Below are 23,803 nucleotides of genomic sequence, written 5' to 3'. Positions count from 1 at the left end.
GAGAAGCAGACTCAGATTAGCTTTGCTCTATTGAGGAGGCAAAGGGGCAGAACACAAGTTCTCATAGTGGATGCCACTGAGCCTCTAAAGACCACCCTTCAGCCCTGGGATGTACCCCCCCCCCCCCCCCCCCCACTTCCCCACCACATCCCATTTATCCAGTAACTGACGCTCGCTGTTTACATTCAAATTACCCCGTGGAGACTTCATACTAGGCCGAACGCTGAGGCCTCAAAGGCAGGTTCACGATCTCTTCACCTAGAAGACATTGCCGTGCTTTCAGAGCTCTCGAGTTGTTGTTTTTTCATGATGATGATGATGATGATGATGATGAAGCGCAAAGGGATGGTTATGCTTCTCAAACTGTGTGCGCATCAGGGTGTCTAATATCTTCATCAATATTTAACAGGCAGTTATTCCCTCATGTCAGCTGATCAGTGTTGGACATAAAGGATATAAACTTGGAAACTAGAAAAAGAAATAGGCTAATATTTAGTTTCTTTAGTCTGACTTTAAAACAAGGCTGGATTCTCGATTGATTTGACCTTTGACCCGTCACTAATAAACTAAATACAACAGGTCACCAGGGCTTCATTTCTACATGCTATTGATCTGCATGATGACACTTGTTCTCGTAGGGTTTTGGCTTGAAGATATACGTAACTTTAAGCAAATATCTCGACAAAGTTTCACTCCAAGTTTACCAGCGTATTGTTTCGTAACTTTTAAAATTATTCTTTTGAAATGATTAATAACTTAATCAGAAAGATGGCGAGCTGACGGGAACAAGGGGGGTGGGACGCGGAGGCGAGAGAGTTCGAGATAGAGCGGCGATGCCGCGGACCATTACACCTGCCGTGCATGTGTAATGACCCTAATTACCCGTCTGAGTTCTGCTTCCCCACAAACACTCGACTCGGAGACACGGCGGAGGACACAAGGGTCATTGTGCCGCGAAACATCCCCACCTCCCCCCCCGAAACGATCCCCTCTGCTCTCCATTCTCATCTTCCCTCCCCATTTTTTTTTTGTTTTGTTTTCTAAACCAATGCACGGGCCTGCCAGGATACTTGATGATGACACCCCCCCTCTCCCCCTCTCTTCCATCCTCACATGGTGAAGCCAAGTCCCCCCTCCCTCCCTTCTTTCTCCAGGTTGACACAGAGAGCCCTTTGTTGTTTTCATACCTCAGGAAGCCTCTGCCGTTGCTTCTCCAAATGTCCCACTCACCCCCCATAGGAATTCTGATAAATCTGCAAATCTCTCTTTTTTTTTTTTTTTTTGCCAAATGTCCCCCCAAACTGATGCATTTTATTTGTATTTTTATTTTTATTTATTTATTTTTTTTTTTAGCTTTGATTGACGTGCCAGATGTTTTTGCATTCACGCCCAGAGCTTAGCAGTAAAATATTTAGTTGCACATATGATCAAAACCCTTTTTCCATAGATACTGGGGAAACCGCTGAAAAAAAAAAAAAATCAAAAAAAAAAAATCCATTCTACACGATACAGGGAGCTCCACTGTATCCTTTAGGATCTCAAACCCCACCTCTCACGGCGCAGGCTCTTTCAAGAAGAAAAAAAAACAAAAAAAACTCCAGCTCGCAGCAAAGAGCTTCTTTTTCGGAGCGTCTCCACTCGGCGTCGATGCAGCGGAGTGTCCTCAAGCAAACTCAACCTCTCAAAGTAAAGTCGCTTTGAATAAATCCATCAGGAAAATACTGCATCTGAACAAATATGAATAGAAAAAAAGAAAATGGAGATCCTCATAATGAGAGGAGTTGTTTTTTCACCTCAAAATGTCACAGCCGGATACTTCGCTTTGATACACTTCTTTTCATCTCCAGAGTGAAACCAGGTGACATTCAGCTCGAATCGCTCTAAACAGCTCTTGCATTTCCTCGTTGAATAAAATATTAGCATGCTCTGTGAATAAAACATCAGGACTATTTCTTTATATATTTATATATATATAAAAAAGGTCAAAACAGCTGTCTAGACAAGCAGTGATCTATTTACCCCTGTACGCCTTGTAACCCGCAGGCGCGCTGTTGTTACAGTAAAGGCTTGTAAGGACTCTCTGCAGACTCCAAACTCCTAAAAACCTCCTCGTATTCCTTCACCATGCACACAAACCTAAAAGGCTAAAAATCTCACTTTAAAATCTGAGGGTTTCGATTGAGAACCGAAACCGTGTCTGGGTTTTTTTTTTTTTTTTTTTTTCAGGTCTGGTAAAGATAAGAGCACGAGGAGCGGTGCGTGCTTACACACCGAGAGACCGTGGGATGACCTTGTAAATCTCACCTTTGGTTTTTTTTGGGGGGGAGGGGGTGACATGGACTCGTGAGACCGCCTGAGAGGACTTTTATTTTGTTGTTGTTGTTGTTGTTCTGGTTCTGGTTGATGTTCAGGTGCACGAGCGCGCGCAAACACACAAAAGGCTGCGCGCTGACCTTGCTTGGTCAGCTTTGGCACTCGGATGTGAAAAACACTCCCATGCATGGACACATTGGTGTGACACACACACACACACACACACACACACACACACACACACACACACACACACACACACACACACACACACACACACACACACACAGTGACCTTGTTTGTCCAACCTTGCCCCTAGAATATAAACAACTAGGATGGCATTTGCTTTCCTAATGTCACAATAAAAATATACACAGTTGTGACAAATCTGATGTCACTTCGCGTGAACCCTGGAAACACGTTACGATTTATGAAAATGGCTCAAAGGAAGAATGAAAATAACTTCACCTGGGACTATCGAATGAATTGTGGTGACAACCGTTGCCATTTTATTTTGTACCTATCCTATTCCTACCCACGTACAGAAGACGCTGCCAGATCAGTTCATTAAAGTGCTATTTTCCAGATTCAAACATTCACCAACAAACCGTCACTCTGTGCAATAACAGTGTACAATACTCAATGGCACCATCCTCACTTGCACAAGGTGCAATTGCACCCTTCTTTAGGTGTATATATTTCTATTTATATCTGTTTTTTGTGCTTATACATTAAGAGAGAAAGTTACAAACAGAGTCAAATTCCTTATATGTGTAAACATATCTGGCCAATAAAGCTGATTCTGATTCTTTTCAACATTTCCTCAAATACTTTTATACTCGATCGGCCTCACAGACTTTGGTGAAAGTTGAATTTAAGAGAAACCGAATATTCTCTTCATGTTTTAAAGGGCAGAAACAACTTCTAAAACAAAACAAAAAAAACCCTCCATTTGAATTCCTTGTTTAAATTAAATTTCACGTGGATTAGCGGCGGCGGGAAGGAAAAGTGTCGGCGGACGATCCGCCTCGCATCAGTCCGGCCACCTTTGCTCCCTTTATATGTATCGCCGGCCTTTTCTGTGGCAACAAACAACAACCAGCCAATCCTGGAGGAGGCTGTATCTTTCGTTCACTGCTTCTCCTTTCACTGAAAAGGTCATCGCAGTCACAGCTGCAACTGAAACCTAAAAACACGGTGGAAGAGGGGAGATAAAGACGGCGAGAGACTGCGAAAGGGAGACTATTTAGAAGAAGAACGAGGCAGAGAGAGAGATGAGAGATCGAGAAGAAGGGAAATACGCAGATATGCCAACTAAAACTTAGAGGAGAGTTGACAAGACATGGAAAAATATAAAGAGATGTTGCTTTATACAAATGCTGCTCTGTAGATCTCTTGAGTCATGGTCAGGGATTGGACTGGAGTTGAGCCGTTCGCGAAATGAATACTGTCCAATGAAGAGGCGGCGGTCCTATTCAATCATATTAAACAGTTATACGTGTCACGGTCAATGAAGCATGGTTGAAGAGGAAGAGGAAGGGGGGAAAAAAATCAGAGGGACAGTAAAAGCAGGGAAAAAAAAAAAAGGATTTTTGCGAGAGTGGCACAGTAAAAAAAAAAAAAAAAAAGAGTAAGGACAGCAAAAAAAAAGAAAACACAAAGAAACGAACAGGAAGAGACAGAGGGAGGCAAATGAAGAGAGGTTATTATGGTAAAGAGGTCAAGCTTGCAGTGATGCTCTGTCTTGTAGAAAGGAAAACAGGCTTTTTTTTGTGTATGAAATGTGCAACAACAATGTGTGTCAGTGTCACATGTGCACTGTTATCTCGCTTTGTCCCTCGATTCTTTTTTGTGTTTGTGCGTGAGCGAAGCATCATCTGCCGCATCACCAGCACTTCAGAGCCTCGAAAGTGTGTGTGTGTGTGTGTGTGTGTGTGTGTGTGTGTGTGTGTGTGTGTGTGTGGTCTCAGGTTAAGACGGTGGATATATAATCTCAAGGCTTCTTGTCTGTTGTTTTTTTTTTATAATCAGAGCTAAATCAATAAGGAATGAGGAGGGTTTTTTTGGGCAGGGTGGCTCTTTAGTAAACTTACTTTTTGATTCATGACAAAGGAGACATCCTTCATATTTTCCCATCTGGTGCTTAATTCAGCACAAAAAAATAAAATAAATCATGTAAAGTGATAATACAGGAAGCGGCTACGAGCACCTCCGTCCTGTTGTATATTTATGAGTTCAAAAAAACAAAAAAACAAATCTGCTCCAGCCAGGTTTATTTTTGGAACTTTTTCAGGGAGTAACTGCTGCGTTCAACTGCGGCGGCGGTTGGAGATAAATACAGATGAGAGGGAGAGGAGCGCGGAGGCGAAGAGGCATACTGAAGAGGACGGGAAGGGGGAAGAAAAAAAAATATGGGAGGACAGAGGAGAAGAGGACAGATAAGGAGGGAGGAAAGGGGATGAAGAGGACAAGAGAGGGGAAGAGACAGGAGTGGATGAGAACTACGAGATAAGTCCCAGTGTGATCAAAGCTTTACTTTGACATCAAGAGCAGGCCTTGCCAGCACGGTTAATGCGCCGAACGCACATACACACTTTGAAATATTAGAATATGTGTGGCAAAGACGCTTCTTTTTATATTTGTCCAAGTGCTGCAGATATAAACTCGAGTCAGATAGGCAGTGTTTGCAGAACATCTTTTAACTCCTTGTGGTTTGAATCTCGTGGTCTCATAACCGTCCAAAGGTCGACAAAACACCTGAAGTGTGTCTGTTTAATGGTTTTAAATCACAGACTGTATATAAAAGTGGATGTAGCTTCCGGGTCTGAAGAATAGGGCAGATGCTGAAGTGTTTTAATCTGCAATACCACCGAGGGCCACTAGAGGTTGGCTCCCAAAAAGCCTCCAGCTCAATAGACTCCTATTCAAGTTCTCTCATGAAATTCTAAGTCAATAGGATTCCTCCATGAGTTATTTTGTGTGTTCTTAGCTGAGGTCGCTCCTTCTTATTAGTTTTCTGAAGGTCCATCTGAAAATAATCCCTCATTCATTAGAAAATAAACCTAAAAAAACCCGGTGTTTCTGGGGATGTGTCTGTTTGATTGACAGGTCCGTGGTGCAGTCAGGTTACAGCTATCGGTAGGCGGGACGTAGTATCGTCTGGTTTCCAATCAGATCGAGTCAGATCCGCCGCTCGTCCAAACACGGTCACTTCCTGCTCCAAACCGCTCCCAACTAGCAAAATGGCGCCGGCCAAAATCTGAACTCGACGCTTCATGACGGCCGTTCCCAAACCGACGGCTGACGTCACCGCTGGTTGTCGCTCGGTCAAAATCGCCGTTACCTGACACCCTCGGCTGCCATAGTACACAATGCAAACATAACAACGCTGCCACAGCAGCTGCATAAACCTGCAGATGCAACAAACAGCAATGTTTTCTTTCAAAAAATGATTCACCCTCGAACGTGGTTTTACAGCTGAATCAGCCACATCTCTTCTGTCTTGATGGAAGCCGCTGTAGAAAAGAGTGCTGGAGATGGTTTCTCTCCCGCGGAGCCCCTCCTCTCGCCGTGACCTCGGACGCCGCGCATCATAACAATTTGTTGCGCGTTCTCGCCTTCCAGCCGAACGTCCAGTCTGCGGTTATTTCCGTCCCGTCCGCGCCGTGTCGTCCAGATTTCATTTTTCACTTTCTCGTTAGTCTAAACGGCGGCAACAAACGAAGGAAACGCAGGCAGCGGAGGGACGAAAATGACAAACGATGTCGGCCGGATGGAGGTCAGCGTTACATGTTCTTTTTTTTTTTTAGACTGCTGAGCTGCCAGGATGCCAATTTGTAGTGAAACTATCTATCAGTCAGTTTATCTGCATGTCTGCGATGTGGAGTCCTCTATCTAACCCTGCTCATAATCAGATAAGCTCTATGCAGCAGTTCAGTTTTTCTGGGCTGGCCACTGACTCTATGTATATATGTGTGTATGTGTGTGTGTGTGTGTGTGTGTGTGTGTGTGTGTTTGTGTCCAGCTTCTGGTTTCAACCTTTGTGTGTCTGTGTCAGCTCGGACGCAAAATAAATTCTGTCTACAGGCGAAACACACCTGTACACACACACACACACACACACACACACACACACGTGATAAATACATGCATATGTGCACGGCAATAGGCAGAGAGAAACACACACACACACACACACACACACACACACACACACACACACACACCGTAGCTTGAGGCCATAGCTGTCTGTCCACAGAGTTCACCTTTACAAATGTGTTCCATCAGCAAAATTAACTCACTACAATTAACATAACCATGTTAATTATGGTAATCACCTGCACAACACACCGTCTGCAAACACACTCTCTGACACTGTCTGTGTGTGTGTGTGTGTTGACAAGTTTAATGGAGATAAATGATAGAGGGGGCAGATGGAGTGATGGAGGTGACGGCGTGAGAGAAAGACAAACAGACGGAAAGAGACTGATGGCTTCCGTCTGACAGCTGATGGATAGAGAAGACAGAAAAAAGTTTGAGAAGCAAGTCATCGTTTTCTGTTGTTTGTCAAACTAAAATACCCGAGCGTAATTACGAGACATGGCCGTGGGCTTCTTTCATGCATTTTTCTTTTCTTTTTTTTTTCTTTTTTTTTTATAAAGAAAATGATTCATAAGATTGAAGAAATTAATCAATAACGACAAAGAATGAGTGAGAAGATGAGTAGTGAGAGACGGCAAGGGCAAGACCGCTATGAATGACCGCTTCATTCATGGGTGGCTGTAAAGAGAGAGACACACACACACACACACACACACACACACACACACACACACAGTTAATTGTTATCCTGAATAATGAGAAGCAAACGACTCATTAAATCTCTCCTTGACCTGCACGCAGAAAACTAGCCTCCCTTCCTTTCTTTCTCACTGATTCTGCTGTACTGTCATACAAAACTTGTCAAACCAGAAGCTTTTTCAAGCTATGAATTATTAATTGGCATTAAAGAAAGGAAAAAAAACAGAAATTCCCATTGATCACAGTATTTTTCAACAAAACTGATGGCAGAATTGCAAAAAAAGAAAAATCTTGAAATTAATAATTGAGATGAACTTTCTTCTTGACCTTCATCCTTCTCTTCCCCTTCTCCTTCGCTGTTGTTTGGTGTCTCTCCCCGCTGAGTACTGTCTACCAAAGCAGCAATGCAGTTCAAATTGGCTGAAGAAAAAAACAAAAACAACCTTCAGCTTCTCTTTCTCTCATGTGACCGGTGTCATGAGACCGCACACCACCTGACTGCACCTCACGACAGTCACAGAAAACAAATTACACCGGATTACGCAGATCTGATCTCACACACACACACACACACACACACACACACACACACACACACACACACACGCGAACACACGCACACACACACAGACGCAAGGTGCTCCAATCAATATCACTCTATCTGGAGTAATCGATTTTCATTGTAATCCAATCAATACCCCCGTCAGCACTGTATTCTGATCATCAATAGCGAAATCGATGGAATCACTCATTAATCCTGATTTAACATCGATCCACACTCCGCCATTATCGCAATTATACCGCAGCCTCGTCATGTGGCAGTAAATCCCACAAGGCCTCTTCTGCCCGAGCCTCGCAGAGAAAAGGTCACGCAAAACCGAGGAGCAATATTCAGCTGCAACTGGAGACAAACTACCAGATTGGTAATGTTGGTATTGCTATAAGCCCACCATTTGCTGAATATTTTAGTAGACAGGCTCCTCCCCTTTTGATGGATCTGCTGTAACCATAGATTGTACATAAAAGTGGAAGTAGCCTCCGGGTCTGAAAAATGAGGCAGATGTGGAAGTGCCTCAAGCTGCAATACCACAGAGAGCCACTAGAGGCCAGCTCCAAAAAGCCTCTGTCGACTCCCATTGAACTTCTCCCATAAAATTCTCAGTCAATAATTAGAAAATAAACTTAAAAATGATGTGTTTGGGGGGGGGGGGGCCGTGTCTGTTTGATTGACAGGCCTGGTGGTGCAGTCAGGTTACAGCTATTGGTGGGCGGGACTTGGCAATCGCCGGGTTTCCAATCAGATGGAGTCAGATCCACCGCTCGCTCCTCCCCCAAATATGGTCACGTCTGGCTCCAAACCAAACGGCCGTTCACTTCACTGTTGGTTGCCGCTTGGTTGTAACGTGAAGCAACAACAACAACAACAACCTCCGAGCACAAACCTTCAGACCGAAAATGGGAAGCTTCGGGTTAAAAAAAAAAAAAGTTGGACCTTGAGGTGATTCTTTTCAGAATTTCCCCATTTTCATGCCAAACCTCACCTGCTTACATCCAGATGCTCCACCAGGACGCTATTCTGCTTCGTCGCTGCATCCCACCGCCTACGACAATTGCGATTGGTTGAAAAGAGATACAAACAAGCCAAAGCGTTTGTCCCCCCCCCCCCCTCCCCTTATAGCAGAATGATGTATGAGTGCAGTCCGACCGTCACCAGCACGCTGGAGATAAGTCCGGCTGAGCGAGACTAATGTTTGGAGGACGAGAGGGCCATAAAAATGAAATCAGTTTTAAAAAGTCAACACTTAATTGATTCTGGAGAGTTTCTGTGCCACCGCATGTTTTTGTTTAATTGCTCTAAGTGGTTGTCCTTGTTGTTTGCTGGTATCATTTGCGGGTGCAGTTTTCCTGTCGCTGCGTCCTTTATGTGCATCCGTCCAGCTTCTTCATACTAGTGCACTACTTAAATGACTTCAATGTGACTTTTCTTATCAAATAATGAGCGCTCGGGACGTTTCCATTAATCACGCTGCTACTAGTTTGTTTCTGTCCCCCCCAAAAAAATTGAAAACATTTTCCAGTTTATTGACTTTAACTTCAACATATTTCATTTTAAATTTTTTTTTTTTTTTTTTTTTTTTAATCATTTTCTTGTCTTTTTGTTTTATTTATTTTTATATACAGTCAAGAAATCTCAGCATGCACTGAAGCAGGGAAATGTAGAAAAAGAGAGCTTGATAACAGTGCATGAACTGGAACTAGTGCTCTGCAATTTCCAGTTGTACAGTTGTACACTGTTGGGATAATTGAAACCACATGAGCTACAGAAAAAAAAGAACATACAAACTCTAGTTTAAGGCCAGGGAAACTAAACCCACTGTGTTCAACTGCAAAGGAAACTATGTCAACAACAGTGAACCACCTGTGTTGCCTCCTCACATGAATCGATACCCAGGAAATCGTTTCCCCACGTTTCCTTCTCCACCCTCATCAAATGCATTTTCTCTCTCTGTCTGGGGGGCAAGTAAAAGGGATTAGAGGTCAAAAACACTAATTACCGACTCCGTCATTTCATCTGGTCGAGTCTGGAGATTAAGAGTTTATAATCCCATCACGCGGACATCGGAAATTATAAATCAGCGTAACATTTAGAGTCTTAAAACAGATGAAGATGGATTTGAAAACAATCGCAGAGTTTAAAAAAAGAAAAAGAAAGCCTGATGTTTAACCAGTTGTGTGTTGTGCCGAGTCGGCTTCTTTTCTATCAGGAGGAAAACAAAATAAAATAGTGCAGAGGCAGAAGGGAGAACTCACTTCTCTCCCCTCAATGCCCCCCACCCCCCTTCCACTTTCCCCGGGAGGTAATGTGTACGTGAAGGTAACAGAAACCAGTCACAGTGGACATGCTTATCCAGACAGACTAGATTTGTGTGTGTGTGTGTGTGTGTGTGTGTGTGTGTGTGTGTGTGTGTGTGTGTGTGTGTTTAGGCCGTACACATTGAATCCTGCATCCCTGGGGAGCCTAACTACCTCTCCATCTCCCTGACTGGCCCTCTGAGGGAGGGAGAGAGAGGGGGAAAGAATTAGAAAAGAAAAGAAGGAGAAAGCAGAGCAGGGCTGCAGCGAAGCCCAACAGCTCCCTCTGTCGTCACCTAGAAAACTCTCCCGTGTATCTCATCCATCCGTTCCCCTCTTCTCCTCCTCTATCTGTCTTCTTTCTAAACTCTTCATCTTGCTAGAATCTCTCCCCTCCCTTTCTCTCTTTCTAGGCTTTCTCTTTTCTTTTTTTTTTTTTTCCCCACCCTCTTTCAAAGAAATCTGGTCTACGATGCTACGACTTATGAGAACGAGCAGCTGGTGTCTGATTAAATATAAATATAATGATTACAGTGTAATGAATTAATCCCCTCTATCTTGCCGCCTCCCCGCTGAGCCACGTCTGCAGTGTTTGTAGTCGGGTTTGCCTTTAAACTCCTTCCAGCGGGTGAGGTTATCTTTTATTTCTGTTTTTTTTTATTTTTATTCTTCCTTACACATTTCAAGAATTTGGAAAAGACCAACACAACTTTGGCCATGAAATCTGTAAAAAAAAAGAAAAGTGGTTTGATTTGTCTGCATTATCAATGGAACTAAACAACTTTAAGAGTTCCTATTTTTTTAATATAAAGATGGAACAATGAAAAAAAAAAAAAGGAGTTGGATAAAAGAGGATTTCATCTGTAAAATCAATGTTGGATTGTAGCTGGCCTCAGGCCAGAGTCTCCTGTAGAGATAAACAGATCAGAGGAATCTCTTGGCATTAATGTGCCTATTGTATACTCATAAAAAAAAAAAGTCTCCACAAAGACAACATAATCTGTAACCTTTATAAGAGTGTATTGCCTTCACCTTGTTGCGTCCTTTCAAACATTTCTGCATCATATCTTTAGTTATAAGAAACACAACATTTCCTCTGCCAGGTCCCAAAAATCGCTCCGATGAAAATCCAACAAACCTGACGACATTTCTGTGTCAGGTTCTGTGCGATATTTCTTGGCTGAACATCAGTGAAAAAAAAAAACCCTGATACCTCACCCACCCCTGCTTTCATCTGTCATCCAAGCCAGGTTTTCTGTATACGGCTCACCCCCTAAATAGCACAAAGATCTATACCGGTACAAGGAAAAGGAATTCTGTGTGCCTGTCCTGCTTTATTTTTTGTTATACAATCACTTTTTCCCCTAGATATAGAAACACAAAATACACTTTTTGTTTGTGCAGGAACTGTTCAATCTTAAGGCCGTTTTTGTAGTTGCAGGTCTCGTTTCAGCTCAGATAGAAGTCATGCTGCCCTGTCCTCTCCTCCTCCTCCTCGTATCCTGATAGGAGTCTTTTATTCTCAGCTGCTGCTCCTCCAGTCGTCCGCCCCTGTTGTTTCTCTCCTCTGCTCTTGCAGACCCCCCCCCCCCATCATTTCCTACTCTGTTCCTCTTTCTTTGCCTCCTGATCCTCTCCTTCTGATTCACTCCATTGCCATGTGACTAAACTATTGTAGCTAGAAGACATAATTAATGAATTTAGCAAACATGCAAAAGTGCTATTTTCAAAAATAAAAAAGGCTCTTATATGGAAGTCTGTCATAATGTCAATCAGCATTTCCCACCAAAAATTAGAGGCATTCTTGTGTTGTGATGTGTCTTTTAAGTGGCCACTGAATCACAAAGTCAACTCAAACAGAAGAAGAGGGGAATTCTGCTTCTCTCCTTTGCAGTGTTGACCGCTCTGTGGACTAATTGGCAAAGTGTAGAGGGCATAAATAAACAGAGAGGAGCTGTCTGAAAAAGTACAAAACTGAACCATAAATTTAAAAGAAGAAACCACAAAACAACGTGGTAACAAAACCGGTAGCTAACTCTGTGACGGTGTAACACAAGATGTTCCCAACAGAGGTGTTGGATCTCTTTCTGTGAATCTGTCTCTCCATTGTTGGCTGAAGACTTTTTTTTTTTTTTTTTTTTTTTAAAGGCACCACAAGGATAAATAGTCCCGCAAAAGAAGCCGAGTCTTGGCTGGGAAAAAAAAAAAGAAAAAAGGAAAGGGACCCCCTGTCGAATAAAAATACAGCAGCAGCAAATGATTTTCCTCAATGGCTCCCACAAGACTGAGGAGTACAGAGAGAGAGAGTCAGGGAGTGATGAGGAAGAGGGGGGAGGGGGGGGGGGCAAAATGCAAAAAGGGTGAGCAGAGGTGAGGGAGAGAGAGAGAGAGGGGGGAAGGAGGGGGTCATTTCATCGAGCAACAGTGTGGGAGACAGAAGGAAAAGAGAGGTGGAGAGTGAGGAGGGGAGATTATTGCCTGCTTGAGAGCAGCAATCTCTGCGCTGTGCCATGAATACCAAAGAACTCCACAGCCCTCCAGTCAACGCCTCTCTCTCCCTCTCCCTGCTCAACCAGTGAGGACGCAGCGGAATTGCAGATGCTCAAAATTATACTCCGATATCTCACTTCATACTCAGCACTTCATCATCTATCCCTAATTATCCATATCAGACCAAAACACCACGCAGAGATCCCCGAACCACGGACACACTTTCATTTTTTTTTTTTTTTTTAAAAGCATATTTCACCAGATGTCTTCCTTGCAACAATCTCAGAAATGATCTAATGTGGCCCCTGCAGGGACGATAAGCCAAACTCGTGGACCTAATTGAGTGCAGAATGAGCACCGAGTGAGCCCACGGGCGAAGTGATCTGTATGCAATTTTTATGCAGTTTCACCGGCTCATGGCGCACGCCGGGAAAAAAAAAAAAAAAAAAAGGTGCAAGGACACGCTCAGCTCTGGTTGAAGTATTGAAATGGACTGAATACTAAACCGGGTGGAGTCTGAAGGGATTCAACATTTTAAAAACTTAAAAGTCTTAATGAACCCCGGCGAAGAACCGTCGTTAATAGTAGAAAAGAGAAGTTGTGGTGGATGATTTAAGATGCAAAAATACCCCCGATTGACTAAAAAGGAAGATGAGAAGTTGAGTCAGCTGCATGCCAAAAAAAAAAAGAGGAAATATATCTGTCACACTAAAGACCAGCAACTGTGTCTTTACTGGGCTCGTTGAAGTGAATCAGTGACATTTTTTTTGCTTTTTGCGGAATGCTGTGATTTGACCGGTAAAACACACAGACATCAAGCTTTTGTTGACGCTGATGCAAAGAAAAAAGTTGTACGTTACCGTTGCGCGGAGCCGCCGGGAGGCACCGAGGCAGCGAAACGGAGCCTATATGCACCGAGATTAGCCAGTGTACGTGGCCAGACACACGCACACGCACGCACGCACACACGCACACACACACACACACACACACACACACAGGCACGGTCACATGCGCTCGCAGACGCACACACACACACACACACCAAAGAAGTGCAAATATGTAGGCACACACTGCGCACACAAACTTGAGAAAAATGCAGTGTTATGTGAAAACCGCTCAAATCCCAACCGTCATCCAGTGGCCACGGAGGACCGAAGAAAGTCTGCACTGTTACAGCCAGCAGCACAACAGTCCTCATACGCCGGTACCATCGTTAATACGCAACGCATCTGCGAGTTTATGGCACATATTTATTTGATTATTTACTCCCGACATCCTCCCACAGTGACCTTTAAAAAAAAAAAATTTTAAAAAATAAAACGAATATGCAGCTGTACTCGTGTGACAACCTTGAATTCATCCACAATCTCACAATTCCCCCCCCCCCCCCCAGCATCCCGAAACATTTCCACTTTTTTTTTTCCTCTCGCCTGCTTTTTGCGCTCTGTAAAGCCTCTGCAGACGGAGACGCGCAGACAGATGAGCAGAGAGAGAAACACACACACACACACACACACACACACACACACACACACACACACACACACACACACACACACGGGTTAGAAAATAGATGAATGGAAATGTGTTGATGTAGCACTGACCAAATCCCCCCCAGTCCTTTAAACTCATGCGGTTCTTACCTTGGAAGTGAACGACTCCGTGCGCAGCCCCGTCTCCAAGGAAAATTTCCCCCAATACATACAAGCCAGTAGAAAACGAGCACTTCTCTCAAGTAGTATTGCTTCTTTCTTTCTTCTTTTTTTTTTTCTTTCTTTTTTTTTTACCAGATGTCCAACACATCCACTGATGGAAACCCCAGTTTTTTTTTCGTTTTTTTTATCTGTCTGCGTGCGCGTGGAGAAAAAAAAAAAAAAAAAAAAAAAATCAAAGCAGAGCCAAGTCGGTTTCCCTCGTTGGAGCGCAGAGGCAAAAAACCATACCAGAACCAACCAAGCGGATTCAAATTGAAAAAGAAAACGAGAGACAGAGCTGTCGTGCGTCTTGGTAAAGGTGCCGAGATTGAAGTGATGAAGAGCAGCGGAGGAGGAGGAGGTGGGTGTCAGAGGAGGGGGGAAAAGAAGGGGAAATCACCGTAGCATCCCTCCCTCCTTTTTCGGGTATCAAAATCCGGGACCGTCAGCGCCGTTTTTTATCCGTCCTCCCTCCAAGAGCCGTGGAAGCGGTGTGAGGGAAAGTGAACGGGCGCGCAGCAGCAGCAGCAAGGAGAGAGAGAGGGGGGGGGAGGGAGAGAGAGGGGGGGAGGGAGGGGGAGGGAGAGAGAGGGGGAGAGAGAGAGAGAGATGTCGCTGCCGATGGAGGGCGTTGGAAACTAGACTAATCCTCTCTCTTCTTTCTTTCTCGGCATCTCGGCTTGCTTTAGTAATCATATCATATATATATATATATTATTTTTTTTGGTGTTAGTTCAAATACTGTGGGAGTGAGTAGCAGGACAAAAGACAAATAATCAAGTGCAGTAAGAAGTCAGAGCACCCACTTTGGTCTTTTTAATGGATCTGATCACAGTAGAAATGAGCTGAAAAATCACTTGTGCTGCAGTTACAGGCTGTAATATGTATATGTTTTCCTTTGTTGTGCATCTTTCTCAGATCAACTTCCAGACTGAGAGGCTGCAGCAGCAGCAGAAAGCCCCTGCAGGAGGGTAACGTGAATGCAACAGTTGCTCTTCCCTCATTGGCTGAGATCGGCTTCCAACCGGCTTTGCCAGAGCAGATTTTAGAGGCTCTCAGGCAGCCAATGAGATGAGAGGAGGGGGAGTGTGAGGGAGGGGGGGGGGGGGCTGCTGTGGGAGACCCAACTTTCTGACAGGCTACTGGATGAATTGAAATCCAATTTAAAATAACTGCTGGCCAATGAAGACAGAAGAGGACAAATACATCATCATTAACATCATTTTAGTCAAGTGAAACAGTTGATTTAAGACTTTGTACCCTGTAGAAGTGTTAATAAAGCAACACTTAATTTATGATTAAATTCATTTAATTTGCTTTCATTTGACTCATAAATTTATGTTTATCTTTAAGTGTTCACGTAATGCGGACTCTTGACTTCCAGTCCTGCTATTATGGACTCACTTTTTGCGTTCTCGCACATGAAAACATACAAAACCTTTTTGAATTAAGGAAGTTTGTCTTCTTTAAAGGGCTGAGTGAGTCATTTTATTTTCAGAAAGATAATCCATTAAAGCATCCATCCAGAAATGTACCTATAACGACGTCTTCCAATTTTTCCATCGCTTTTTTTTAAATTTTTTTTTTTTTTTTTTTAGCTAACACACGAATAACGTCGCCATGACGATATCCTAGAGTAGCCTTGTGCAAACCAGACCCAGTTTCAGCTGAAAAATATTTGCGCCGCGCTCGTCACTGTCACCAGCCGTCCAATCACGGTGAAGGAGGAGGCGGGGCAAACGCGGTTAACCACCGACACGTGTGGCAGATCGGTCCGCCCTTCAGAGTCCCAGTGGAGAACTGGAAGCACCGGCTGCTCTCAGCTCGTACATATTCGAAGTCTCTTGGCTTCACGCGGTTCTGTAACTGTGAACAAAAATCCTCTCTTGAATGTGATATATGGAAATCACGGTATTGTTGTCTCTCCATAAAACCCTTGCTGTCTCACAAACTTCTGCTCACTTGAGAGCCACATTGAGATATTTCAGAAAACTTATTTTCCAAAAGAGAAGAAATGTCTGAAATCAACTGCGAACGGCCGCTGCACTCTGTTTTGTACATTTTCTCAATGTATTTTTGGCCTTTAATGGCAGGGCTTTGAAAAGCTCTGAAATAGGACTCATTTGCAGCGGCTTTCACTCAGTGGGCAACGCTGCATGATAATACATATTTTTGTAATGGCAGTCAGCAGGCCTTTATTACGTTGGATGCAAAATGACATAATTAGATTAAGATAAAGGGCACGTTGTCAAATGTAATTACAGGCTACTTTTTGGCCATAATGAACGAACATGTAAACAACTGCAGTCTTTTTTTTTTTTTTTTTTGCACACAGTCTCTTCATGGCAGGGCGTCCTGATACGCAGAGAGATTAAAACCACTTTCGATAAATACCTCGGTCTTTGCGTGCGTTTTAAAATTTGGACTACCGGTCAACGAGCCTTCTCCATCACCAGGACGCCTTCAAGTGTCAGTGCGTCAATGAGTCTCGAGCGCCGTCGCCGGTTCCCCGCTTGTCCTTCCTTGTCCTGAACACTGCATCTGTGAGATATTGTTTAACATGCGTCTGCGACGATGAGACGGATACTTTCGTGAGTTTGTTTTGGGGGGGGGGGTATTCTCCAAAAAACATGAGCACAAAAGTTGAGTTTCACTTTTCTTAGTTTCCGCCGAGAGGCAACCAGCAGTGACGTCGCCCGTCGGTTCGTGAGCCGGTGGTGACCACATCTGGACGAGACCCCAAAAACACAGCTTTTTGACGGGATTCATTATTTTCAGATGGAACGCCAGGAAACTAATAAGAAGGAGTGACCTTAGCTAACAACAGCAAAATAATAACACATTATCCAAGACATTTTATTGACTTAGAATTTTATGAGAGAAGTTGAATGGGAGTCAATGGAGACTTTTTGGAGCCAACCTCTAGTGGCAGTCGGTGGTATTGCAGTTTAAGGCACTTCGGTCTAATTTTTCCACTTTTATACACAGTCCGTGGTTTCCTCTCTGAACTCTGTCCGTGTCGGGACACATGTATGTAAAAATATAAAGTCGTGCTCTTTTCGTACACTTTTTAACGCTGCTCTCAGTCTGACTTTGACATGTACTTGTTCACTCGTTGCTACCTGGCTAGCTGTCAACACGCACCCCCAGAGTCAAAAGGAATAATGCAAAACAAATCGCAAGGGCAGTCAGGTCAGGGCTAATCTGAAAATTAAATACAGACCTGACTTGTTAGAGCACCATTACGGGGGTTGCTGTGGACGTCTGTGGGGGCCTGGTTTTTCCTGGGCGTCCACCCGCCTTACAAAATCTTATACTGGTACTTGTACAATAATTCAAGGGGTTTGCAATGATGAGATTTGAATCAGCATGTTTTCAGGCCAAGAGGAGGAAATAGAGTAATGACTGCAAAGCAGCAGATTGTGTTTCTCTTATGATTTACCCACCCAGAAATTCAACACCGCCTCTTCGACCGCACGCTCGCTCCATAAACCTCGACGCGATTGCCGGCTCTGAGCGAGCCACGTCGCTCGTATCGGTGCGTGTCGTGAAAGAAGCGCTCCGAAGCTCGGGCGCCGCACGTTGAGGACGAGTGCGGTGATCCCGACGTGTGCGGCGGGCCGCCGTGAGAGCCTGCAGCCCCGTGTTGTAAACATTCAGCTGAGGCAGCGGTTTTTTTTTTTCCTGAGAGGTCGAAAGACAAAGTCTGTTGTTGTCCACGCTGACCCACAAACCCCAAACGGCCGGGGAATCGTCTCCTCTGAGCCGGGCCACCCACAGGACGCACACAACCATATACATACACAGGCACTTTGACTTATTGAATGGAGAGAGAGAGAGAGAGAGAGAGAGAGAGAGAGAGAGAGAGAGCTGTTTTCCCCCTCTTCACCTTCAGGATGTCACTGCTCAGTTATAAAGTATTAACACTTCTAACTGCAGGCACACCGGCAGTGCTGCACTATTTTAGACAACTGTGTGTCTGCGTGTGTGAGAGAAGACAGATCAGTAGAACAGGTGAATGCTTGTGTGTTTGACTGCTGGTATCTATGTGTGCGTGCGTGCTTTTTATAATTGTGTTTTAACAAGGGGTATTAATGATTAAACAGAGTTGTTGCTGATGTCTGAATGTGTTCACCGAGGCTGACTCAGGCCTGTCGGAGGTTATTTAAGTCTCAGTCTGGCTTTCAGCGTCTTACTCCTGATTGGAGACGAGACAAAGAAACGCATACGTCTTACTTTCTGTGCCGCGCAACGATAACCGAGTCTTATTTACACCACAGCAGGTCGAGTTTTCAACTAACTTCTCATTTAAATGCCTCGAAACACGTGTGAATTTGGTTTAGGATTGCTTAAAAGAGTTGGAAGAGGTTGCTGATTTTGAGGAAATTTGATTCAGGCAGAAAATGTTAAACAAAACAAAACAAAAAAATTCTCATTTGTGTTTTTAAATTGAAGCAGCAGCTGTTTTTGTGCGAGCGAACGGCTTCGGTTTTGTGGGTCTGTCGATCTTTGTCACCTATCGAGCGGGAAAAACTGTCCGACGCTGATCGTATTTCCGTTCATCAATCGACTACATGTTCAATATCGCCACCGAGCCGGTGATTTACATTAAGCTGCCGGTCGTGAGCGGCGTGTCGTCGTCGGCGTGGAGGGGAGTTATTCACCTGAAAGAGTGGCAATAAAAAAAAAGAGGTGTCACGAGCTTACTTTGTTTCCTTTCTGGGTTTGTTTAGGGTCGAAATTATTTGAATTTATTTGGGTTATTTTAGTGTTTTTGCATAAAAGCCACGAGGGAATTTGTTAAAGGTGAAAGTCAGTGTGACGCTGACTGCTTTCTAAAATTCGATGCCCCTTGACTTTGACCAACAAAAACAAAAAGCTACTTTTGTCATTCAAATTTATACATTCGCTTTGGAAAAACTGAAGTTTTTTTGATTTGGAAAAAAAAATTAAAATCTAGAAAACATTGTGACCGGGTGGTTTTAACCGTTGTAACTAAGACTCGTACAAGAATATTGTATCAGTGCGTTGCTCCTCAGCGCTTTAGACTTGTCACCGTGCTCTCCGACCTCGCTCTCCACCTCCTCGTCTACATGCGCTCTGTGTAGCTGAGAAAACAGCCGATCCTCCAGACACACGAGCAGGTGCCATTTTCACAGTTAGTGTTGTTGATAAAAACCCGACAGCGTTTTCTCTCGTGGTGAACAACTCTTAGAGGATATTACCTCCCGGTTCCCCCGTAAGGTCGGAGCCTCTTCTACCTCGTCATACTTTAAGCGACGCTTTTCCATATCTGATCTCCCTTTTTCTGATTGGTGTAAACGCTGCAGATGGAAACAAACCACGGCTCTCGGAATTACATTTCCAACTAATGTTCAGGATAATATACTGGGGTTCAGCCTTTCTGTCTTTGATGTGGAATCCAGTCAATTCATTTTAAAACAAAAACACACACACACACATGCATATCTCCGTCTTTATTCCCATGTTTTGGTTATGTGCGGTGAGGTCGCCTGAGTGATTACTCGGGGATTACGGACCGGGCTTTTAAGGGCAAGGTTGTTTGTTTTAGCTTGAGCTTGAAGGATACCAGGGGCTTTCAGGGGATAAAAACCTGGAGCATACATTTACTCTTATTCATTTAACCTATGTCTTAAGTTTCCCTCTCCTCTCCCCCTCAGTCTATCTTTCCTTACTTTGCTTCTTTGTCATTTTTTCACATTTTACCTCACTTAATATTCCTGCGTATTAACCCTTCTCTCCTCTTCTGCCCTCCCTGCTGAGTTCACTTAATGGAGGCCTGCAGTGGCCAATCAGTGGCGTGGGATTATCGCACAGTCTCCGATAATTGAATTTCGTCAGTCGGCACGGTAACTGAGCTGGAGAGGGATTGGGGGGATGGGGGGGGGATTTGGGGGAGCAGGGACTGTCTTAAAGGGACAGAGGGAGGGGGAGACACAGGAAGACACAGAAAAAAAAAAAAAGTGAGACATGAAGCCAGGAATCAGTAACACAGACAGAGGATGAATATAAAAGACATCCAGCCATCTATTCTATACATTTCATCCGCATTCAGGACGATATGGGGGGGGGGGGGGGGGCAAGAAGAAATAGTTGGAACAAATTCATGCGAGGATTGGAGGGATGGAAATGAAGCTTTTGCCTTTGGGATAGCAAATCAGAGTGACAGGAGAATTAGCGAGGCAACAGGGGCAAAGATGGAGAAGTAAAAGCGAGATGTGGTGATGGAGGGATGTGGCGAGAGAGGGAGCGAGTCGCAGAACAGAGAGCAGCCTTGTGTATGAGTTAGCAGTGAGGAGCAGAGCTGCATAGCAATCACTTGTTTGCTATGCTTTAATCAGCCAGACAACGCTAAACATTAGCTCGCCTCCTACTCTCCCGACTCATTTAATCAGAGCTCTAACTCTGTGCATTAGTCTCCTCTTTATGTATCGGTGTCAGCAGCCGCGGAACAGCAGGAGAAAAGTAGGTTTTTAAATGATACATGGAAGAAAGGCAGAAAGGGGACGGCGGCAGAGAGGAAAGACTTTTGACCCTTATTGAAGCCCGAAGCAACAGACAAAAAAAAAACAAGTTAGGTTTCAGAATGAGCAACGTGTTTTGGGGTCTTATATAATGAGCGGAATGAAACGTGGGATGTAGATTTGCTTCAGTCATTTACAGTTCAAAGTTGCTTCTGGAATAATTAAAGGTCACGAGCAAAAATGACCCCGCTGGTTACAACGTTAATGATGAAGTGGACCCGTGTCTAAAATAAGATGTGATAGGAAGTGAAATTAAATGTGCGAAAGGCTTCGTTATGGTGTCAAGTTGTCTGTCGCATTTCATTTCTACAATCTGGCTTCAATTCACCACCTCACCGTCTGCGTCACCAGTTTCCCCCGTCTCCAAATCGTGCGTACGAATGGGTCACAGTTTGCGCACTATTTACCTATTTAAGTTTATTTTGATGAACTTTTGCGTGGGGAGTTGACGTACGCCTTTTCCAGGCCCTGTTTTGCAAAAATACAGAAACTAAAGTACAATAACACATTTAGACAATTATAGAAAAGGAAACTATGATAAAGGTCAGTAAGCTTCACAATGGGCAGACTGTTGTTTTGTATTTTTTTCAGGGGGAGATTGTATTTCACCCAAACTAATTACGAGTTGGTGCAGAGTTTGGTTGGCGTAACATAAATTGAAGTTGACATATAAAGTTAGCATTTAGTAAGTCTGGTCTCCTGATGAATGGACGGGAACTCATTTTTTTTTTTTTTTAGCTCTGTTTTTGTTCTCCACCACCTCTTGAGGGAGATATCCGGTTACTTACCTGTTCAATGGTCCACTATGGTCACTAACTCATCTTTTAACGGTGACTGTCTGCCGTTTGGTGCTGAGCAGGTGGTGTACAGTGGCTTTTTAGAGTTTTTTTTTTTTTTTTTTAACTGAAAACAGCAGCTCACTGGGGCTGGCCGAACAAAACAATGCGATCCATTTCACATCGTTTTCTCTCTATCACACGATACTTTTTTTTTTTCATAAATTATTATTATTATAGCCACTTAAAACAAATTAAACCTGACACATTTTTTTTTGTGGCTAATTCTTTGAAAAAAAAACAAAAAAAACAAAAAACACCAAAAACGTGCAAAATTCATGAAGTAACAAACACCAACAATTTCAAAGTTTTATTGCATCACACTAAAGAAATTGGAATTGGAAAAATGGAAAATTCACAACTCTTAGAAAAACTCATCAAAAACCGCCAGCATTCATGAAGTCGCATTAATTAATCAAAGCTAAATTGCATTACATCACTGTCAGAACCTTTCCTTGTCTTGTTAAGGCAAAAAAAAATGACTTTCACGGAGCTGAAAAACACCAAACTAGATCGTAGAGAGGAGAAGAAAGTTCAAGTCAGCCTCGAACCCTGTTCTCTCCATCTCGACCGGATGGGTCCAACATTACATGTCCTTCTCTTTTTGTTTTGCTTCCAATTCAATCTCTCTGTCTCCTCCTCTCTTTCTTTTCTCTGACAGCACGTCATGGCTGGTTAGACAGTGATGGGAACTAGGCCAACGCTTTCTGACTCAAACAGCGGGAATCGGCACTGAGATTTGCGTACGTACTCTCGCGCATACGCACAGATCAAAGTGTTTTTACTACGGCAACTCTCTCTACATTTATCCCTTATCGCACTTCGGAGGGCCCAATTATTTAAAACGACAGCGTGTAATATGGGAAGGACTAACATTTCTTGCAGGAATGTTTCACATTAGCTCCTGACCAGAACACGCTTTTCTTACAACATTAAGCTGACATCTGAGAGAAAAGAGGCCCTAATAAACAACCTGCCTCCACACACACACACAGCACACCACATCATACAAAATGGCACTCACACACACTCGCCAGACATGGGAGATTAGTCTTCTGACAAAATATTGACTATTGGATTTCACAGTTTTAAGTATCATTCTCTGCATACAGCAACTCTCTTTTTCTCTCTTTTTCTTTTTCTTTCTTTTTAATCTCTCCTTGTCTTCTTCTATCCTCCTCTCCGTCTATCCGTCTTCGACTTTCTCTCCCGTACACAGACACAGCATGCCCTTTACCTCTCTCCACCCTCAATTCATTCCAATTAGAAGATATTGACTGGTGCTCGGTTGCTGCTGCACACCGCAGTTCTAAGCAATGGGTCGGGGGCATTTTTTTTTTTTTTTTTAAAGTTAAAAAATAATAAAAAAAAGATGACTAACCCTGATGAATTTCAATCCCCCCCCCCCTCCTCATCCTCCCGCCAATCCAAAATGTTTTCATGCTGTTGTGCTTCAGAAATTGGCAGCTGTGGCCTATTTGCATTCGGTAGTGTCTGTCGATGGGGAACCGACGCTTTTCACTCTTCGAAAAACCACATGCGAGCGGTTGAGTTTACGCTCTCTTCAGTTGCTCCATTTATTTAACAAAGGTTAACTTATTTAAAAAGATACGAGCCTTCAGCGGGAGGCTGGTATTCATTTATTTTTTTTCCAGTGGAAGTCAATGGGGATCACAAAAACAAACTAGATGTAAATGTTTTCCAAAATTGATCGAGTCACAGTTGCCAACTGCTGATTCCCGCCGAAGTTCTCTTTTCCTGCTGAGACCTCTCATGTACTTGGAAAACAAACTTTTTACTAGTGGCTTCAAGTCAACACGAATACCAACCATTTTCTCACTTCAACATAACATAACATAACTTATATGTGATATATTTGAATACATCAGGAGAGGCTTTTCTTTTGCTCGGCTTGTGAACTTATCGATGATGTTATTTTCACAGTTGTACGTGGCTCCCAAAGAGACAAAATCATTAAATATTGTGCCAGAGTCAATTAAAATGCGGGACATTGTCTCAATATGTGGGACAATGCTCTGCAGTCCAACGTAAAGTGGGACACCTGGTCTCCCTCATTAAATGTCATCTTTGGTGAGAAGCAACTTGCGCTAAAACATTTTGGGCAATTATTTCACGCATACAAGCAACTTCCAGGGCATCAGTACAGCGCACTGTTCAAGCCTCACCAGTGCTTACTCAGAAAGTGCTCCACTCCAGCTGAATGTAAGCACATTTGCTTTTCAGGCATTCAGCTGACACTGTATATCGC

General features: G+C 43.5%; 1 protein-coding gene across 1 annotated transcript in view; it reads right to left on the bottom strand.

The window, feature by feature from the left end:
- cdh11 (cadherin 11, type 2, OB-cadherin (osteoblast)) overlaps nucleotides 1–14,636 on the bottom strand; it is an 86,437-nt gene extending 71,801 nt beyond the window's left edge. Inside the window, exon 1 of the mRNA XM_069144191.1 lies at nucleotides 14,103–14,636. The gene's annotated coding sequence lies outside the window, so the exon portion shown is untranslated. The remainder of the gene's footprint in view (nucleotides 1–14,102) is intronic.
- Between the last annotated feature and the right edge of the window lie 9,167 nt (nucleotides 14,637–23,803).

Source organism: Embiotoca jacksoni, unplaced genomic scaffold (assembly GCF_022577435.1).
Source record: "Embiotoca jacksoni isolate LCO1_2020_lvr unplaced genomic scaffold, fEmbJac1.0.p SCAF_12, whole genome shotgun sequence".
In the NCBI taxonomy this organism is placed as follows: Eukaryota; Metazoa; Chordata; class Actinopteri; family Embiotocidae; genus Embiotoca; species Embiotoca jacksoni.
Note: the sequence above shows the minus strand (reverse complement) of the source record. Positions and strands in the feature narration are given on the sequence as shown.